General features: G+C 40.4%; 1 long non-coding RNA gene across 1 annotated transcript; it reads right to left on the reverse strand.

The window, feature by feature from the left end:
• Nucleotides 1–1,875: 1,875 nt before the first annotated feature.
• LOC134550228 (uncharacterized) lies at nucleotides 1,876–16,983 on the reverse strand. The gene is made up of 4 exons (XR_010080283.1): nucleotides 14,767–16,983; nucleotides 11,069–11,198; nucleotides 9,780–9,860; nucleotides 1,876–2,683 (listed from the first exon to the last, which is right to left on the reverse strand). It is a non-coding gene; the product is annotated as an uncharacterized LOC134550228 (long non-coding RNA).
• Nucleotides 16,984–17,724: the final 741 nt, after the last annotated feature.

The raw sequence follows: 17,724 nt of genomic DNA on the forward strand, positions 1-17,724 counted from the left end.
TAACACATGTAAGCTGGATCCAGTTTTCATGGGCAACCACAGCAGGAAGGACATAGTGGCCTTGGATGATGGAAAATAGTTCAAGCACATTAACATCTACACAGCCTTTGTTTCTCTTCTGTGATTAACTGCATTTGATTTTTATATGGAAAGCTTTCACCACAGGCCCCTATTTTCTCCATTTGGGGGGAAGGTAAGCTCCTAACATGGACAGACGTGATGTTAAAAGTGCACACAAAAGTGTTGCACTACAGATTAAAACAAACAAACAAAAAACAACAACAACAATAAAACACCATCAACAACAAAATCAAAGGCAGGCCCAAAGTGCAGTATTTCTTGAAAGAAGTTAACTTACAAGAAAAGGCATCTAAGGTCAAGACGTGTGATTTATTGCTGAATAGTTTGTGGTCAGCAGAAAAATGCACAGATTAAAACATAAAGACATAAAATATGACACTGTCAAGTTCACTTACTTAATTCATTTTGTTCTGGTATTTATTTTCCACAGGGAAGTTAGAAGTGAGTGATTTGATGGGTAGTTTAGAAAATTTGGAAGTTTTCTGACCACACCAACTCAGGTTTCAAATAATTTTCTCAGACACAGTGTTTTCCCTCATGATGCTTCTTTATACAAGGGATGATTCTTTTTTTTTTTCTTTTTTTTTTTTTTTTCATAATTGTAGTGTGGAGCTTAACATGGAGCAGGATCTGCAGCAGGGACCCTGATATATAAGGGCACTGTGAGAAGAAGGTGGATTAAACAGCTTTCTGGACGTGACAGATTGCTCCCTGAGCAGCACAGGGTGTCCCCCCTGCACAGGGCACAGGTACTCAGGTGATCACAGTGCTCTGTGTGTCCCTGGTATAAAACCTTAGTGCTCACTTCTTGAGTGGTGTGGACACTTCTGATTTCCCAGTCTTAAGGTATAGGAGAACTGGGAAACAAGTAAAGAAATGCTACCTATGTGATCCAAGCCATGGGGAATATCTCCTGTATCAGGACTGAGGTCAGTTAAACAGACAAGCACAATTCAGCTTGAGAACAGAAAATATTGGTGGAGATTTGATAATTGTCCTGCATTCACCAGTGAAGGAGAGGATGAACATGGAAATGCCTTCCTCAGCTATGAAAATGCCATTGCAGCTACAAGTTTATAGGGGTTTAGAAAGGAGCTAGACAGATCACTGGAAGACTTCCAGAAGAAAAGACCGCCCATTTCAGAGTCCAGTCTGTCCCCACAGCTATTTTATGCAATTCAAGCACTCCAGAAAACCATTTTTCTTGTATAGGGGCACAAAAAGCCTTATAGGCCTTATTATTTCAACATGCAAGACAGCACTTTTGCTACTCTTTGTTTTTTTTCCAAAGCATGTCCTGCAGAAAAGTGTCAATATCGTGTCCTTTTCTTTTAGTGAACTGCAAGAAGGGCAATGTGTTAACTGTAGGAGCTGCAGCAGGCATCCAAAGCAATTCAGAGAGCAGGAACTGACAAAAGCTGGAAGCATCTGGGCTCTCTGCAGCTCCTAAAGCCAAAGCTGTGCCTGCAGTTGCAGGATCCAAATTCTTCAGTGGTGAATACCTCCCTCTGGAAAATCCCCATTACACAAACAGTGTACGTAGGTACACACTGAGGCACATACCAGGAGGGGAATGAGGAGTTACTCATAAATGTATTTGAAAATCTGTCTCCTTACATTTTTTCTGGATACACAGAACAATCAATTCCCTCAGAATAAACCATTTGACGGCTTCTACTCTGTGTTGCAGCGGTGTGCATGCAGCTGTTGTCTTTGAACGTTGGGTGTTTCCTCAAGAGTCATTTTCTGTCTTGTTCTTAGCAAGTATCTCTGCTTATAAAGAATCCTGGGAAAATCGCATGAGAAAGTGAGCAGGTTTTTTTTCTGTGTGTGCTCTACAATACATTTTCATACATTTAAGCTATATCAGGCCAATTGATAAAATCACAGTGTGCTACTAAGAAGGATAACAGGATATTATTTTAATATTATGGATAAAATTAATGACTGTAAAAAATGAAGGCATTTAAAAGTGTTGTTATACCTTAACTGAAGTCTCAGGAAGTAGCAGAGAATAGCTGTATTCCTCTAACCCTGGTGCTGTTTTCTGAATGGTTGATTTAGATACCACATAAGCAAACACGGCTCTATGATTATTGAATTAAGAATAAGCACACCCAGCAAGATTCCATTGCCCCCAAAAATGACAAATTGGAGTGCTTTTTTTTTTCTTAAATACAGAATAATGGGTCCTTTGATAAGATTTTAATTAATGATCTCTATTCATGGATCACCCAGGTGCAATAAAATTGCCCAAAGCTTGTCTCTTTGTCAAGTATAAACCCATGATGTTCTGGCACAAGCCATTTTGTCTCCAAACCAGCCCAGTATTTGCTTGAAAATCCCTACCAAGGAAAAGCCCCTCTCGCTCAGGGCTCCCTGAACAGCTGTGTGCAGGAACAGGACACTGAGCTTCTAGGGAAAGTTCCAGCTGAATGCTTGCTGCAAAACTGAGGGAGCTTTAAAAGGAAACTGGGAGGTCCCTGTAAGGGTGATTCCCACCAGCAGCTCCTCTGAACACACAAACACGGCTTCAACTAAATTCAGTCACTGCTCTCACCTCTCCAACAGCACTGGCAGTCCTGCCATGAGCCCCACCATCCTGCAGCAGAAACCCAAGCAGCAAAATATAATTACAAATGAACACATGCATTTTAAGGGGAGCAAAAATATGAAATATAAGAAAAAGCACCTTGAAGATGAAAGTTTCACAGTGATGGGAAAAAATGATTGCAATGCATGAAGCCCATGAATCATTTTGAGATCTTCAGTCAGATAGATAAAATATTATTATTATTATTATTATTTCATGTAAGTAATGATTATATTGCATTTGGAATGGCTTTGTAATTTCCTGTTTAATGCTACCCTTAGGTCTCTTCTATATTACTGCTTTTCAATTATCTTTTCTTTTTCTTCTTGAATATATATGTTTTGAATTATTTTTTCATCTGATGTATCAGCCTGCTCTTCTTCAGATTGAATCTTATTTTTATATTTCCTGCCCACATTTCTAGATTTAGGAGTTTATTGCTTTGTAAAGCTGAAAAAAAAAAAAAAAAAAAAAGGAAATAAATAAGAAAAATAAAATGAAATAATGTTCATGTCATGTGTTTGTAATTACATCTGAAAGCACATAGTCCTTGCTACAAGCACTTTTGAATACATCTTAGGGATATGTCCCAATTCAGTATTGTGCACATATCTGTGCATTCAGATTGGAAAGAAACCCAAACGTACCGAGACTTTATAATCATACATTGCTATCTAAAAACTCTTTGAATTGCAAAGCATATTCATGCTGAAAGGAGGTGGGTAAAATCCAGCTCTGCCAGGTCAAGAGATGGAGAATTTCAAGGTCAGTGTTGCTCTGGGAAAATTCTCCAGCACTGCTATTTACTCATTGCAAAATTAAATCACAATTGTGGAGCACAGCCATAAAGTTTAGAGAGATGAACAAGTGCAAAAACCAGCAGGCAAGGGCAAGAAAGCCCTCAAGAGGAAGGTCAGACCTCAGGCCAGAATGCAGGCATGGACCAGGCAAGTGTCCCAGGCAGCAGCAGCTCCAAGGGGACCAAGGGAGCTCCTCGGCCACCCCTCTCTATCATCTCAAGCAAAACCAGCCCTGGGTGACCACACAGCCTGACTGCTCTAAACCTGCACATTCAGCACGCTGCAGATTCCACCTCTTGAGCTCCCCTGAGCTGCAGGACACATCACAATTATTGCATGGAAAAATCAGGAACTTCCTCACTTCTACACACAGCACCTTCATTTGTATTTCAATGGGGTTGTATGCAACCAAAACTGATTACAAATCTCACAGGGACTTCTCCACTGCTTGACACAATTGGTATTGTCATCATATTACCATCAGGCTCATGGTGTGACTCTTGGGACTGTCCTGTGCAAGGTTAAGAGGTGGGCTCAATATCCTTGTGGATCTCTCTCAACTCAAAATATTCTGTGATTCTGTGATCCTGTGGTCACTTTGCAGACTGAGTTACATTGCTCATCTCAGCAAAAATTGAATTTTCTTTTTAATCTTTTCCATTTAACTGGTAGTGACTGAGGGTGCAGTTGTAACTTGAATTATTTTAATATTTCTACTAGTAAAAAAGACAAACAAAAAAAGAAAATACTAAAGTCCTTAGGAATAAGAATTTTTCTGTTTTCTCTGCAGGGTTTATTTTCATTTGGCTGTTTTTTTAAAAAATCGAAATTAAAAATATGTATTATAATACTTACATGGCTTTAAAAATATATAATTAACTTTTCTAAAATGTATGCCATTGCAATCAGATGGTAAATAGCATTTAAAAGGAGAAATTTTATTAAAACATTTCAGAGGCTATTAAATTGACTGTCAGACTCTCCTGTCTGTGCAAGGATGTTGAGCTACATAATGAATTGCCTTCCTAGCTGCTTCTCAGTCATTTTAAGTGAACTGAGGCTGGGATGGGCTATTTGCCTTTCTCAGGTTTATTTTTTGCTTTGTTTTCATCAATACAACAATTTCTGTGCATTCTCTCATTTTCAAAGCCACAGGTTCCCTAAAGTATTGTATGAATTTAGTGGCACCAGAAAGAAGTTCTAAAAATCCAACTGGCTGCCCTGGGAATCACTGCAGCAGTTTAATAATACTCAGTTTTCTCTTACTAATCTAAAATAAGACTTGGCATATGATATTTGCCAGCTGTTGTACATTTACTGCCTTAAATACATTTTTTATTGTCAATGAAGCACTATGAAGAACCCACTCATAGCCTTATTTGGATTAAACTTTACACCATGCCATATCAGTTCTCTTTTTTATTTGCATGTCTATTTGCTTTGTTCACTTACTTTTATTGGGCCCAGATATGAGCAGTGTTCTTTAACTAGTACAAATCATTATGTGCCTGGAAAAAATCAGATTTAGTTCTTCTGTGGTGTGAGACATTTTAGAATATTTGCAAGTCAAAATGTTGACACGAGACTGTCTCTCCACCCAAAAAGAATTGCCAATCCTGTTTGTAATTAATTTCCATATCTCACAGGCCATAAAGCCTGCCACACACTGCAACTCCAGGACTTCTAAGGTGGACATTATTTGACTTTGCATGGAAAACTTGCAGCTGCACATCAGTCACATTTTAGCCATAAACAATTCAACTGCTCAGCTTTATACCAGGCTAAATCCTACCCCTTTCAGTGCACTTTTATAACAAGACTCTGCACACTTTCCTTGAAGTTCCTCACTGAAGAACAACAGGTCTTCCATCAATCTGCAGCAGATGCAGCATCACGGGGAGAAGCTTCCTCCTCGCTTAAGGAACGGGCACCTGCCCACTCCTGGGCTGCAGTGTCCTGTTCTGCACTCTCAGTTGATGCCAATATCCTGCTTCTGTGCCACTTGCCCTGATATTCATCTCTAATAATCCTCAGGAGGGGCTCAGGTGTCTCTGTCCCTCCTGTGTCCCCCCGGAATGGCTCCTTCCCCACACACCTGGAGCTGCCTGGCTCCCACTAGCATGGTCCAAGGGGAGCCCAGCATCTGTTTGCCCCACTTCTGCCTTGCCTCAGAGGCAGAGCTGCTGCATTCATGTCCTTTGTCATGTTTGTTGGAAATGTCTGTGACAGTAAACCCTCAGTACCCAGTAATTGGGAAGATACTGGGAGCATACCCTGTACAGTAGGAAGAGGCTGATGTTGGAGTGTTTGTAGACTTCTAAACACAACAGCCCCACAGGTCTGAACAGAAGTAAGTACCAAGGCCAACCAAAACTGCAGGTTTTGAGATTCCAGGTCTAGGTTCTAAATGAGTTTCTCTCCATCAGTGATTACATGAGAAGCAAAACAAATGTGTTCTTTCAGCTGGGTTCAGATCCCAAACCATCATACCTGCTCCCAGAGTAAAGGCCTCAAGGGAAGTACAGAATTCAGAGAACATTCTGCAATGTGTCCACAAAAATAGCATTCAACCAAATCAAAGAAGAAAGCAACTGAAACGTTGCTTTGCAAACTTCATTGTACCATATTCTTCATTTTCATTCTAGGGGCTTATAATTCTATAGACAAGACTGTTTCATGTGAATGTAACTGCATGTGGGGGAAAGTAGTTACCCTCTCCAAGTCCCTGATGATATTCATTCACAGTGAAAGATCTGTAAGAACATCGTGCCTTTTTCAGAAAGGCTGCAGCAGTCAAGGTAACACATTGTTATTGAATAAGACAAGTCTTGTCTTGTGGTTGTTAGAGAAACTGGACTATGGACTAATCGTATTTATTCCATACAGTTACTGTTGCTCTCAGAGCACAGCAGGAAGAATATCTGTGAGCTGCTGTAGCAGTGTGGCCTGAAAACAAAGCCAAGATGACCTGGAAAAAGACAGGGTCATCCTCATTCCCTTGACCAAAATCCTAAGCTGACTTGCCATCGGCCTTGAGGTGACAGTCACAGGGAAATTCTCAGTTGCCAGCCATCTGAGGGCACCACAATATAAAAAAATTACTTTTCACAAAAGATCACTTCTGGTCCACTCTTTCAGATCTTCCCAAGATATAAATGATATCTCTTGAGAATAAGGAATCATAAATTCTCACCTCTGTCACTAAGCAGAGAATTGTTAGCAGCCCTGCTCAGCCCCACAGCAGCTGTTTTGCTGACCCCCTTGCCACCAGGTCCCATGACATCTGCAAAGACTGATGAGAAAGTGGATGGGAGGTTTATTTGTCAGCCCACCAGCCTGTTGTTACTATTAGTGGCAAATCTTATCTCCCTAAAATTTCCTTTGAAAGTTCAAATGGGAAGCTGCAGAATCCAAAAAATTTCAAAAGTACAATTTTCTGAATCAAGGCCTAGAAAAGCACTGACCTTTAGCATTGCTTGTTCTTGGATGTGCCTTCCCTTTGTGAGTGGTGTATTTGGTTATGTGAGAGACCCATGGGAGATACATATGCAAAGGCAAGAGCCTTTAGAAGGCAAGCTGTGAGAGCAAGGGACATGACTGATGAAGTATCATGTGTGAAAACCAAGTGGTTCTTTAAAATTGGCTGTTTCTAACACCAGCTATGAACTAAATGTAAAAAATTTGGAATAGAATCTTTATCTTGTTGTTGAAGGCTGTCTGAGAGCTAGGACTTTAAAAGTTCACCAGTGTCTTCTTCTCAAAATGTTCCAGACTGGGATCCAAGCCTAATGGCTCAATCTGATCCCATTTGGTGACCTGCACTGCGTAAACACTTCAAACTGATTGAAACTGAGGAACAGTAATCTAGGAGTTTAGGCAGCCCATAAACCAGTTGTCAGATAGCTCATCCTTTATAAGCTGGTAAGACGTTCTCTGACATAGTCTTGCTTTATTCTCTTTCCTCTTCCCTTAAGTAGCAGAGACAGAATTCCAACAGCCATTCATAGTAGCAAAATAAAAGAATTATTTGGGTTGGAAAAGACCTTTAAGACCTGTAAAGAGGATTGTGGAAACTGATGCTGAACAGTGTAGGGCAATATAGAGGGGTGGCATGTGTCTGGCATGTCAGCCGTGCATGGCAGCATGGTCACAGCAGTGCCCCCAGCTCAGGTGGGACTGTACAGTCACCAGGCTGTGCTAAAAACACTTGGGTGTAGCCCACATGAGTTCCTGTTTCCTGTTTAAGAGGAAAGAAGTATTGAAGTAAAGGGAGGGCAAACCAGCAAATTAGAGTAGATAATAGTATATAGATTGTATTTGCCAGATTAGAAGTATTTCCTTAATTTAGTAAACACATTTGCCTGTAATCCACAATTTGGGTGACTAGACGAAAAATATAATACAGCATTCAAGAGTATCTGCTGTATGATCTGCCTCTCTTTGTGGTATATTATTTTCAGAAATGCAGGTTTAAAGATGTACAATTTAAGATATATAATAGCATTCCCTTGGCTGCTCAGCTGTGCTTGATACACGCAGCGTGCTTTATGTAAATGCACACGAAACCAACACATAAGGTTCTCCACCATCTGTAGTCTGGCTCTAATTTTTTTTTCATGCTTCCTCAGTACTGAGAAGGAAACTGGAAAATCTTTGATCTGCTCCATCTTTTTGCTCCTTACGGTGACACATGCCGATCCCTGTAGAGCATATCAGAACTGGCTCAGATGATGGAGTGATTTTTGTTATAAAAGCTAAGATAAAGCCTTCTAATTTTTCTTTTATCTTCCAATTCATTAATAAAACTGGATAGGCTTCTTGTGGTTTTGTCAAGGAAATGAAGAACAATGAAACCTTTAATTTACTTGCAATTCATTTTGCACAGTTTTGAAGCCCCAGCCTGACAGGAAGCTTGGATAGCAAAGGAAGGCTTTTTATTCATTCACATGGAATTCACAGTCCTAAAGATTACCCATGACTTGTAGAGCACCCCAAAGAAATGAGAGCTTCAGTTGGAGCAGTACATTCCTTTACTTACTGCTATCACTGAACCAGTGCCGTATTTTTGCCCATGCTGATAAAGGGAGTTAAAGCAAAACCTGAATGTGCCTTCAGTCCCTGGCTGCCCCGGTAGCACCCTGGAAAATCCCTGGGCAGGCAGCTTGGAGAGGCAGCCTGCTGCCAGAGCTCAGTCATCTTGGGAAGGCTTCCTCCAAATCCTCAGTCTGCTTATCTCAGTTGCATCTTTCCTGTGCCAGGACCACTCTCAGCCAACCAGCCAGCTCAGGACAGTCTCAGGAGAAGCATTTCAGAATTATTAAGATTGTAAGGAAACCAAAATAATGCAGAAAACTTTCTTTGAGCTTTAAATACAAAAATATATGTTAGACCTGCTCTGGTGCTACAGACATTTCACCTGCAATACTGCATCCAGCTCTGGGGCCCTCAAGAAGGACATGGACCTGTTGGAACAAGCTCAGAGGAGGGACAAAAAGATGATCAAATATCTCTAGGATAGGAATTCCTTCCTGTGAAGTCAGATTGAGAGAGCTGGTGCTGTTCATCCTTGGGAAGGCTTCAGTGAGACCTCAGAGTAGACTGTCAGTCCCTAAATAGACACTGCAAGAGACCTGGAGAGGGACTTTCTGCAAGGGCAGGTAGGGATTGAACAGGAGAGAATGGCTTCAAGCTGAAAGAGGGGAGGTTTAGCTTAGATATTGAGAATAAATTCTTATTTAGAGTGTGGTGAGACACTGGAATAATTTGCCCAGAGAAGTTGTGGATGACCATCCCTGCGATGTTCAAAGCCAGGCTGGATGGGGCTCTGAGCAATCTCGTCTAGTAGAAGGTGTCCCTGCCCATGGCAGAGGGGAACCAGATGATCTGTGAGGTCATTTTCAAAGCAAGCCACTCTATGAGTCTATGATTCCATGATTCCCTGTGTGTGATTCCATGTGTGTATGATTCTATGATTCTCTGAGCAAGGAATGTAATCCCCTGTGCTTTGAGAGAGACAGATGTTGCTATTTCTGGTAATACTGCTTGGAATTTTCAATAACTCTATTTTTTTATCTAACTAAAACAAAGTGAATAATTCTGAGCTCTTTAAGGGAGAAGAAATCATCAAATTCCCCTCTTCTGCGATTGGAGTGTTTACAAGCAAGTGATTAAAGTGAAGAGTGGTGTCCAGGCACACTGCTCCTACAGATGGAGCCTCCAGCCACTACTAATGGCAGGGATTGTGTTGCAAGCAAGAGCACACACATTTAGCAAAAGCAAAACATTACCCTGGAGTAATACTGTACTTTGAAAAGAAATGTGTCACAGGCATCACTAATTTTAAACCTGGAAGGAATTCCATGTATTTCTCAAAATGGCAACAGGATCTGTTCACGGATACACATAGACACAGGTATACACACACCGGTTAGGAAATGCAGTTAATTCTGCCCTTACTCATTACTGGGCTAAATAACATTGATATGTTATTGATCAACATTTAGAAAATTCACATCTATTATCTTAACTTTTTAAAATTCACTTATTCAACTTAAAATGAACTGCAACATCTCCTCCTCCTCATTTGGCAGACATTTTGAATGAGCTGGTAGAGAGCCAGTAGCCACATATAATAGGGTTTTTAAATTTCTTTTGTGAGAAAATTGTAGTTTTACAGCAATCAATGCTAAAAATGGCAGTAAGTCAAAATATTAAGATGTAATATGCGACCAGCACTCATTACATTAAGAGTCTCCACAGAGTTTATGTGTTTTACTTTACTCTGCTTCATGGTAATGTTAACCACTAGTGTTCTGCTGTTGAATCTGGGACACTGACTCCACCAGAAAAGCTTCTGATTTACACTGCTGTATAATGAAATCATATTACCTACTTCTTCAGCAGTTAGTATGCATGATCATATACCTCTTTCTGATAAAGGTTTACTCCTTCTTGTGAAATCTGGCAGCTAACAGCCATTCTTTAACCAAGAAATTTCTCCATTCTCTGATGCAAATAATTTGTCTGATATATTTCTGCTGATTGCTTTAAAATTATTGTTCACTGATGACAAAAATATCTGAAATGACCTTTCCAAGGTTTTGGTCAAGAGAAAACCCAAAATTCTGCTGTGGTACACAAAAGGCAGCAGCTGGAGATGTGCAGCAGCTTTGTGTGCTGCATGGGCTCTGCAGAGGCACTGGAAGAGTGAGCTGCTATTGCCATTTTTTCAACAGAGTTTTCTGAAGTCTCTTTTTTAAATGATTTTGTTAGTCACTGATGCTAAGGAAAGAAAGTTAAAAGCCAACACTTAACAAATAGCATCTCTCTACCAGAAAAGAGACTTTAAAGCTATGGACTAAATAGAGAGCCTCCCATCTGGAAAGTAATATCTTACTGGAACAAACAGTTCCAGTTGTAACAGCTTATTTATTCTACTGTAATAAGGCAAACCCATTAATTAAAATCACAAAGAGTTTAGGGAATATTTTAGTATTACATTTTACTGTGAAGCGGGAAGGAAGTAAATTCAGCAACAGAATCTCTGGGCAATATTGTCAAACAAGAACTTTGAAGCAAAAAGCCAATGACTCACCTCCTGCTGAAAAACTTGTCCTTCCCTCCTGGGATGCCACCACTGGTGTTGTTGCAGCTGCTTCCGTGTGGCATTTTCTGGACCATTGCTTTACTCCTGTTAGAATAGTTCTGTGGCACTTGTGGTCAGGCTGAAGTGCATGCAATTTAAAATGTGAGAGCAATGGAGATGAGCCTCTGCAAACTGTGTCACCCAGCCTGGGGCACCAGGAGGAATCCAGCCAGAGAACTGGGAAAGGCCTCATTCATGTGTCTGAGCTCGCTGGGCAAGTGTAGGAAGTCTTCTCTCCAGGAGGAGGCTCCTAGCTCTTTTTGTCCTAACACAGATTTTACCTACACACTAATTTTCTAGCAATCTTACCAGGCTCAACAGAACTTTTACCAGCATCTCATGAAGAGATGTTTAAACTACCATTTACTGCAGATAGAGAGGAAAAAGCAGAAATGTTTGGAGTTGAGTTGGAAGGCTGGGAATTAGCAAACTCTCTTGACTTAAACAACAGAAGGAAAGAAAGAAAATCACTTTTATGAGACCTGAAATGTCAGTGGAAACTGAAAATTAGTGGAAATATTGACAATTTTTAGTTGGAGTCTAGAACATCCCTCTGGCCACCCTGGAGGGTTTGGAGACCAGACAGGGGGGTCTGGGATCTGTACAAGGGGGTCAGCCAGCCTCACACAGAGCCCAGGAGGACACTGCCTCTGATCCCTGGCCATGGGAGTGAATGCCCACATTGTATGAAGAATCACAAGCTGGGAGAATTCAAAATAAGTAGTATTTAGTTTATCATAGAATGTAAATCTAGAATCTAGGATTCTCAGTATATGGGGCTGAAGAGGCAAGATGGAGGAATTGGGGAGTGGCCCCTGTGCTCCTTGTTCTTGCTCTCATCCCCCATTTTCTGCTGAGTTGGATCTCAAGGATTGTTTTAGAGTAGAAATGACATGTTAACATAGGTAGTAAGTATTGGTGTGATTCTGTAAATAAAAAGTACGTTTTGGACGGTGGTTGGATCAGGGGAATGGTACAAAAGGTCCAGGACCCTCTGATCCGCCCAGTCCACCGCATGTCCTGCTCTGCTGGGGATGCCTTGCAGAGCTGAGAAAGAACTAAGATAAGGTGCCCTGCCAGGGAGGCCTGTCAGAGCTGAGAAAGAACTGAGATAATGAAGAATAAACAACCTTGGACACATGCACTGGCAGGCTCAGCTTGTCGTCTCTACCTTTGGTGTGAAACACTTAGGGCAAAGAGAAGACAAAAAACCTTATTACCTCGGGAAACAGCAACCCCAAGGAGAATCTCAGGGAAAAGCAACCCTGAGAATTTTTGGTAACAATGTAAACTGATTTTTTAGATCCTTTTTCACTTTTCTCTTGGGGACACTAGCTGAAAGATGGATTCCCTGAAATTTAAAAGAATAAGCAGAAGCAAGAATCACGGAATTATAGAACGGTTTGGGTTGTGAAGGGCGTGAAAGATAATTGGGTTCCAAACCACCTGCCATGGGCAGGGATGCCATTTACTAGATCAGATAGCTCAGCGTCCCATCCAAACTGGCCTTGAACACTTCCAGGGATGGAGCATCCACAACTCCTCTGGTCAAGCTGTTTCTGTCTCACCACCCTCTGAGTCAAGAATTTCTTCCTTACATCTTCCTTACATTTCTTCCTTACACCTGCCCTTCTTCCATTTAAAACCACTGTCCCTTGTCCTGTCACCTTCTGCCCAAATAAAAAGTCTCTTTCCCTCCTTCTTATCAGGCCCCTTCAGGTACTGGAAAGCCACGTGAGCTCTCCTTGAAGCCTTCTCTTTCCCAGGCTGAGCAACCCCAGCTCTTTTGGTCTATCTTCACAGACAGGAGAGGTGCTCCGGCCCTCAAATCATCTTTGCATCCCTCCTCGTTTTTCTAAATTAGTGCATGTTGCCTTTCCACCTCTAAAGTTACAGGCCTTCAAGTAGGACAAATGATCAGCCATTCCAGGTGGATTTGGATCCAGATAACCTATCATACAGCATGAGAAAAAGCTGCATTCAGTAACATAACTGCATTGATTTGATACATTCAACAAGACAGTAGATCTAATTAAAATTTCTGTCCTGTGAGAATAACTGCCACTGCAGGAATACAGGTAGGACAATCTGAAGACAGGGAAGATTTCTTCCTTCTCACACAACATTTCTGTGCAGGTCGTCTTGCCTGTGACACTGAGTGCTCACTCTGCAGATCTGGAGAAGACCCACAAGTGACCAGCTATCCCTTCCTTTTGTTTGGGGCACAGCTACTGCTCAGCCACAGAACAAGAGACAAAATGTCATTTTGGATTTCTTACTGAGAGTACCAAACCAAAGCAGAAATGATAGGATAAATAAAGGATTTAAGAACAGTCTGAACATAGTCCAAATACCCAGGTAAGAACATTTAACAGACAGAACATCTAGCAAACTGTTGTTACTTGAGACCCTAAAGCAATCTTTATTCTCACAGAAAAAAAAAAATTTTCATTATTAGCAGGCATAAGCAGCATACTAACCAAGAAGTCAGCATTACATCAAAATTGTCAACTGCCAGAAACTTATTTGGTTCCTGAAGCAATTCTACTGACATCACCATGAGCTAACAACTACTCCAAGGACCTAAATTTCATTCCATGGCTTCTTTGAACAGTTGAAAGTAGTGGAAGTCCCAAATATTTTACAGGATTGCATCTAAACTGGACTTCTGAAAAATAAACAGAGATCAGACTAACAATACTGCTGTTCAAGAAGCAGACGTGCAAAGAGGAAGGTTTCCAATAAGACTGCAAGAATTTCAAAGCACACCTCTGGGTTTTGCAAGGGCATGTTAACGATTCCTCACCTTCAGGGTTTGCTTGCTGGCCACTTCAAATTAAAGTAAATTTTGGCTGAAGTCCTGAGTTTTCCTCCTCTTACAGCTGTGATTCAGATGGAAAGTAGATAAAACCTGATAGATTTATCTAGTCTTTGTTCATTAAGATACTTGACAACAGTTACTAATGTTTTTAAAGATATGCCTTCTGTGAAGTGTTGCCAAAACAAATGTATACAGCACACAAAAGCAGGTAAATAACTCCACATTTTATCCTGCTGATAACCAAATTAGGAAGGATGTTTAAACAGTAAGTGTACCTAGAATAAATTTCAATTGCATTGGCAGTAACACGTAGGAAACTTTTGTTAGATATTCAAATTTTTTTGACCCCTTATTTTCCTCAGCCAGAGGGATACTGCTTCAGGTTATCTGATGATTAAGATATTATAAACCAAACAAATGGTCAGATGAATGATCTATAATTAATATGCAAAAAATAAGGATTATATACTTGAGGATTTTGTTTGGTTTTGATACTACACTGCTTCCAAGTGAGGATTACTTACACAAATTTATGGAACTCAGGTGACATTGAGTGACTGCAAAAGTGTTGCTCTCCTCCTGCCTAACATGCAAAGTCCCTGCAGGGAACTGGAAAACTGGAACTGTGAAATTTACACATTTATACATTTATAGGAACCATTTATTCATTATAAAGATGCTAAGATTTTCCTGGTTACATATTGTATTAAACAAAAGTTGACTATTTTATATAACGTGAAAGATGAATAAGAAGCAACTACACAAAAGAAACAAAATGGTAGAAGGAAATTTTTAAAAATTGAGAAAACAGGTACATAATACCTACATGAGCACTAAAATCCCAGGCAGAGGTTTGGTGGCTTTACTTCATTTTCTGTCACTTAGGGGGGAAGGAGTTGCTGCTGGTTCAGATTGCTGCCACGAGCCGCCCAGCTTCATGGAGCCTGCTGCTTATTTCCTTGTAGATGAGAATTCCCCTGCTATTTTTCAGTTTTGGTTTTAAGCTTCTTTGCAGTCTGTGCATTGCTCAAGGTCAGGCCACACTCTGCTAAAATAATAAAAATTGTATAATGGCTATACTTTACTACAGATGAAATGCTGTCCCCTAACCCCTTGTGTATGGAAAAGCAGGCCAATGAGACAAACAAACAGAAACTCAAGAAAAATAAACCCAGTAAACAGAAACCTGTGGGAGGAGACATATGGAATAGCCAGCTACAAAACAGAGGGAGGTAGAATGGTAAAGCCACAGTTGCTGCTGTCCTTGCAGGGGAACACCACAACAGCCAGGCCCTCTCAGAAGCCACATTAAAAAGTAGAAAAAAAAAAGTAAAAAAAAAGAAAAAAGGAAAATATAATGATAAATAGAGGTGAGAAACCCTGGAGAAGAGTAGCTTGAGACTGTAAATAGAATTACCCATGGAGAGAGCTCAGAAGTGTAAATAGTTAAAAGACAGCAAGAACTGCAGTTGGGCTTTTTTGTGTAAGAGTTGGCATCTTAATAAAGCTATAAACTTCAGCTCTGTAATGCTCTTGTTCTTCTTATCACCTTCATTCTGCAGTGTTTGCTCATGGCAGTGATCCTCTGAGTGTGCAGCACATGAAAGCTTCACTCATCTCTGCTCTGCCATTCAACTTCAAAGAATTGACTCTGGGTACAATTTAAAATCACTTTCTGTAGTAAAGCACTGCTATTACCTCAAGCAAAGGGAATGAAAAAAAAAAAAAAACAAGAAGAAAAAAAAAATAGAAACCCCTCCACAATATGGGCTTAGAATCAGCAGGTTAATTTTCTCTTGCATGGGTTTTTTTCCCAAAAAGTATTTTAGGGATGTTGATGTTTTTACTAAGCTTTTCATTTAGAATGACTCATAGCTGTGACTTCCTAAAACAGAAGGGATTCCTATTTGGCCTCCCTACAAGCCACCTCCTTTCCATTTACATCTAAATCAGATGCAGGAAAAGATTAGCAGCTTCATTCCAGTAAGTGGGAACAATCCAGGTCCTCTGACATTCACATTTAGCAGGTTTGTAAGGAATTATGTGAAAGACTTGGACAGGGAAAAAGTAGTTTACCCTTTTCAGAAAAAAAAAATAAAAAAAAGAACTGTTGCTTGAGCCAAAAGTTATGACAGAGAAACCTAGTGGAAACCCCAGAAACAAAAGCAACGTGTATTGACTTGATATGCAACTGTGCTAGAGGTAATGGGTGTTTCTGATTTTTCTTCTATTGGTATAAGGAAAAAAATGAAGTCAATCTGCCAGGCTTTAATAGCATCCCTATTAAAGGACTGATTTAAACCTAATAAAAGCCACTGAACTCACGGACCAGGGTCATGCTGTTAACAATCTGGACTAGAAGGTAAACAGAACATTAATTCAGCATGGAGTAGAATGGGAGTGCTGTGAGAAAGGGAAAATAACCTACAGGGACCAAAAGAGAGAAAAGAATGGGAAATAAGATTGATTTTGGAGTAACATGAACTATTATGCACAGGTTAAAATATTAGAGATGTTTGAAAAGCAGCCATAGTCAGCTCCCTTAGACTGGCTGGAATGGATTCGGCTCCAAATCTCCAAGGGCAGAAAATTTGCTTTATTCTTCCCAAGCCCGGGCCCGGCAGCCATGAACACTTTCTTCTCCCTATTTCGACTCCCCAGGGACTGACTGTGTGCTCTCCTCCCTTGTTGCCCATCTAAAGTGAGCAGGTTAAATTTGCATTAGACCAAAGCTATTGTAAACTGTTCCCTCTGAAATATGCGTTTATATCTGACTGCATAGTTTTGCTGCAAGTTCTGCTCAGAAGACTGGAGAAGCAAAAAGCTCTTCCAAAACAATTTCATTTGAATATCCTCCAAGTTATACATTCCAGAGCTATAAACAAGGTTCACTTTTGAAAGTGTATTTAAGTGTCTTTCCAGGAGGTCAACATTTAATGCAGGTGAATTTGCAAGTTAAACTTTACTTTACAGATTTTTGTCAGTATAAACATTTATAAGGCAGATATTAAGACAATTTGACCTGTTTAGGAGCTAAACCTGAAAGAATGTTCTTTTTATCCTGCAAACTTACAGGCTCTTAGCCACAAAGACATTTGCCACAGAGTTTTCAAAATACCTTGATGTAACCAAGATTTGCCAGAGACTTTGCCTATATAATGACTGATTTTTCTTAGATCATTTTCTCAGAAGGTGGGAGGAGAGATGAAGGGACACAAAATCCAGCTGGTGTGTGTAGATGTCAGTCTGATTCCACACAGTGCTCTAGACTTCTTGTAGGGCTCCCAAATGCCACCTCTGTGCCTGCATTTCCCTTCTTTGGAATTAGGGTGCTACTGCTCCCCACTAACCAGGGAAGCTGCTCCAGGGAAGGGCATTTTTCCCATGCAGCAATAGCACTTTGCATGCAGGGGCTTCAGGTGCAGAGCAGAAGCAATGGAGACACTCCAAAGGAGGGGGAAGTGGGGAGGAAGTAAGCATAGTGGGGGAAAAGTGCAAAAGAATCACAGGACAGGCGAGTAAAAATGCTGCTGACCTGCTGCTGGTAAAAAGAGAGTTGACAATTTCAAAAATCCCACTTCATTTTTTAAAAAATATTCTTTCTTTAAAAGATGAAGTTGAACAGCATTTTAAAGAAATGCATAATCATTCAATCTTAGTCCTTACAATACGCTTTCTCTTTACTTTGCTAAAGTAAAGCTACACATTAAATCACTCTATGTGGATGATGTTACTATCTAATAATATAGTAGTTCTCCAGAATTTAGTTATCTCTGATTTGGGG

The sequence above is a fragment of the Prinia subflava genome, chromosome 4 (assembly GCF_021018805.1).
Source record: "Prinia subflava isolate CZ2003 ecotype Zambia chromosome 4, Cam_Psub_1.2, whole genome shotgun sequence".
In the NCBI taxonomy this organism is placed as follows: domain Eukaryota; kingdom Metazoa; phylum Chordata; class Aves; order Passeriformes; family Cisticolidae; genus Prinia; species Prinia subflava.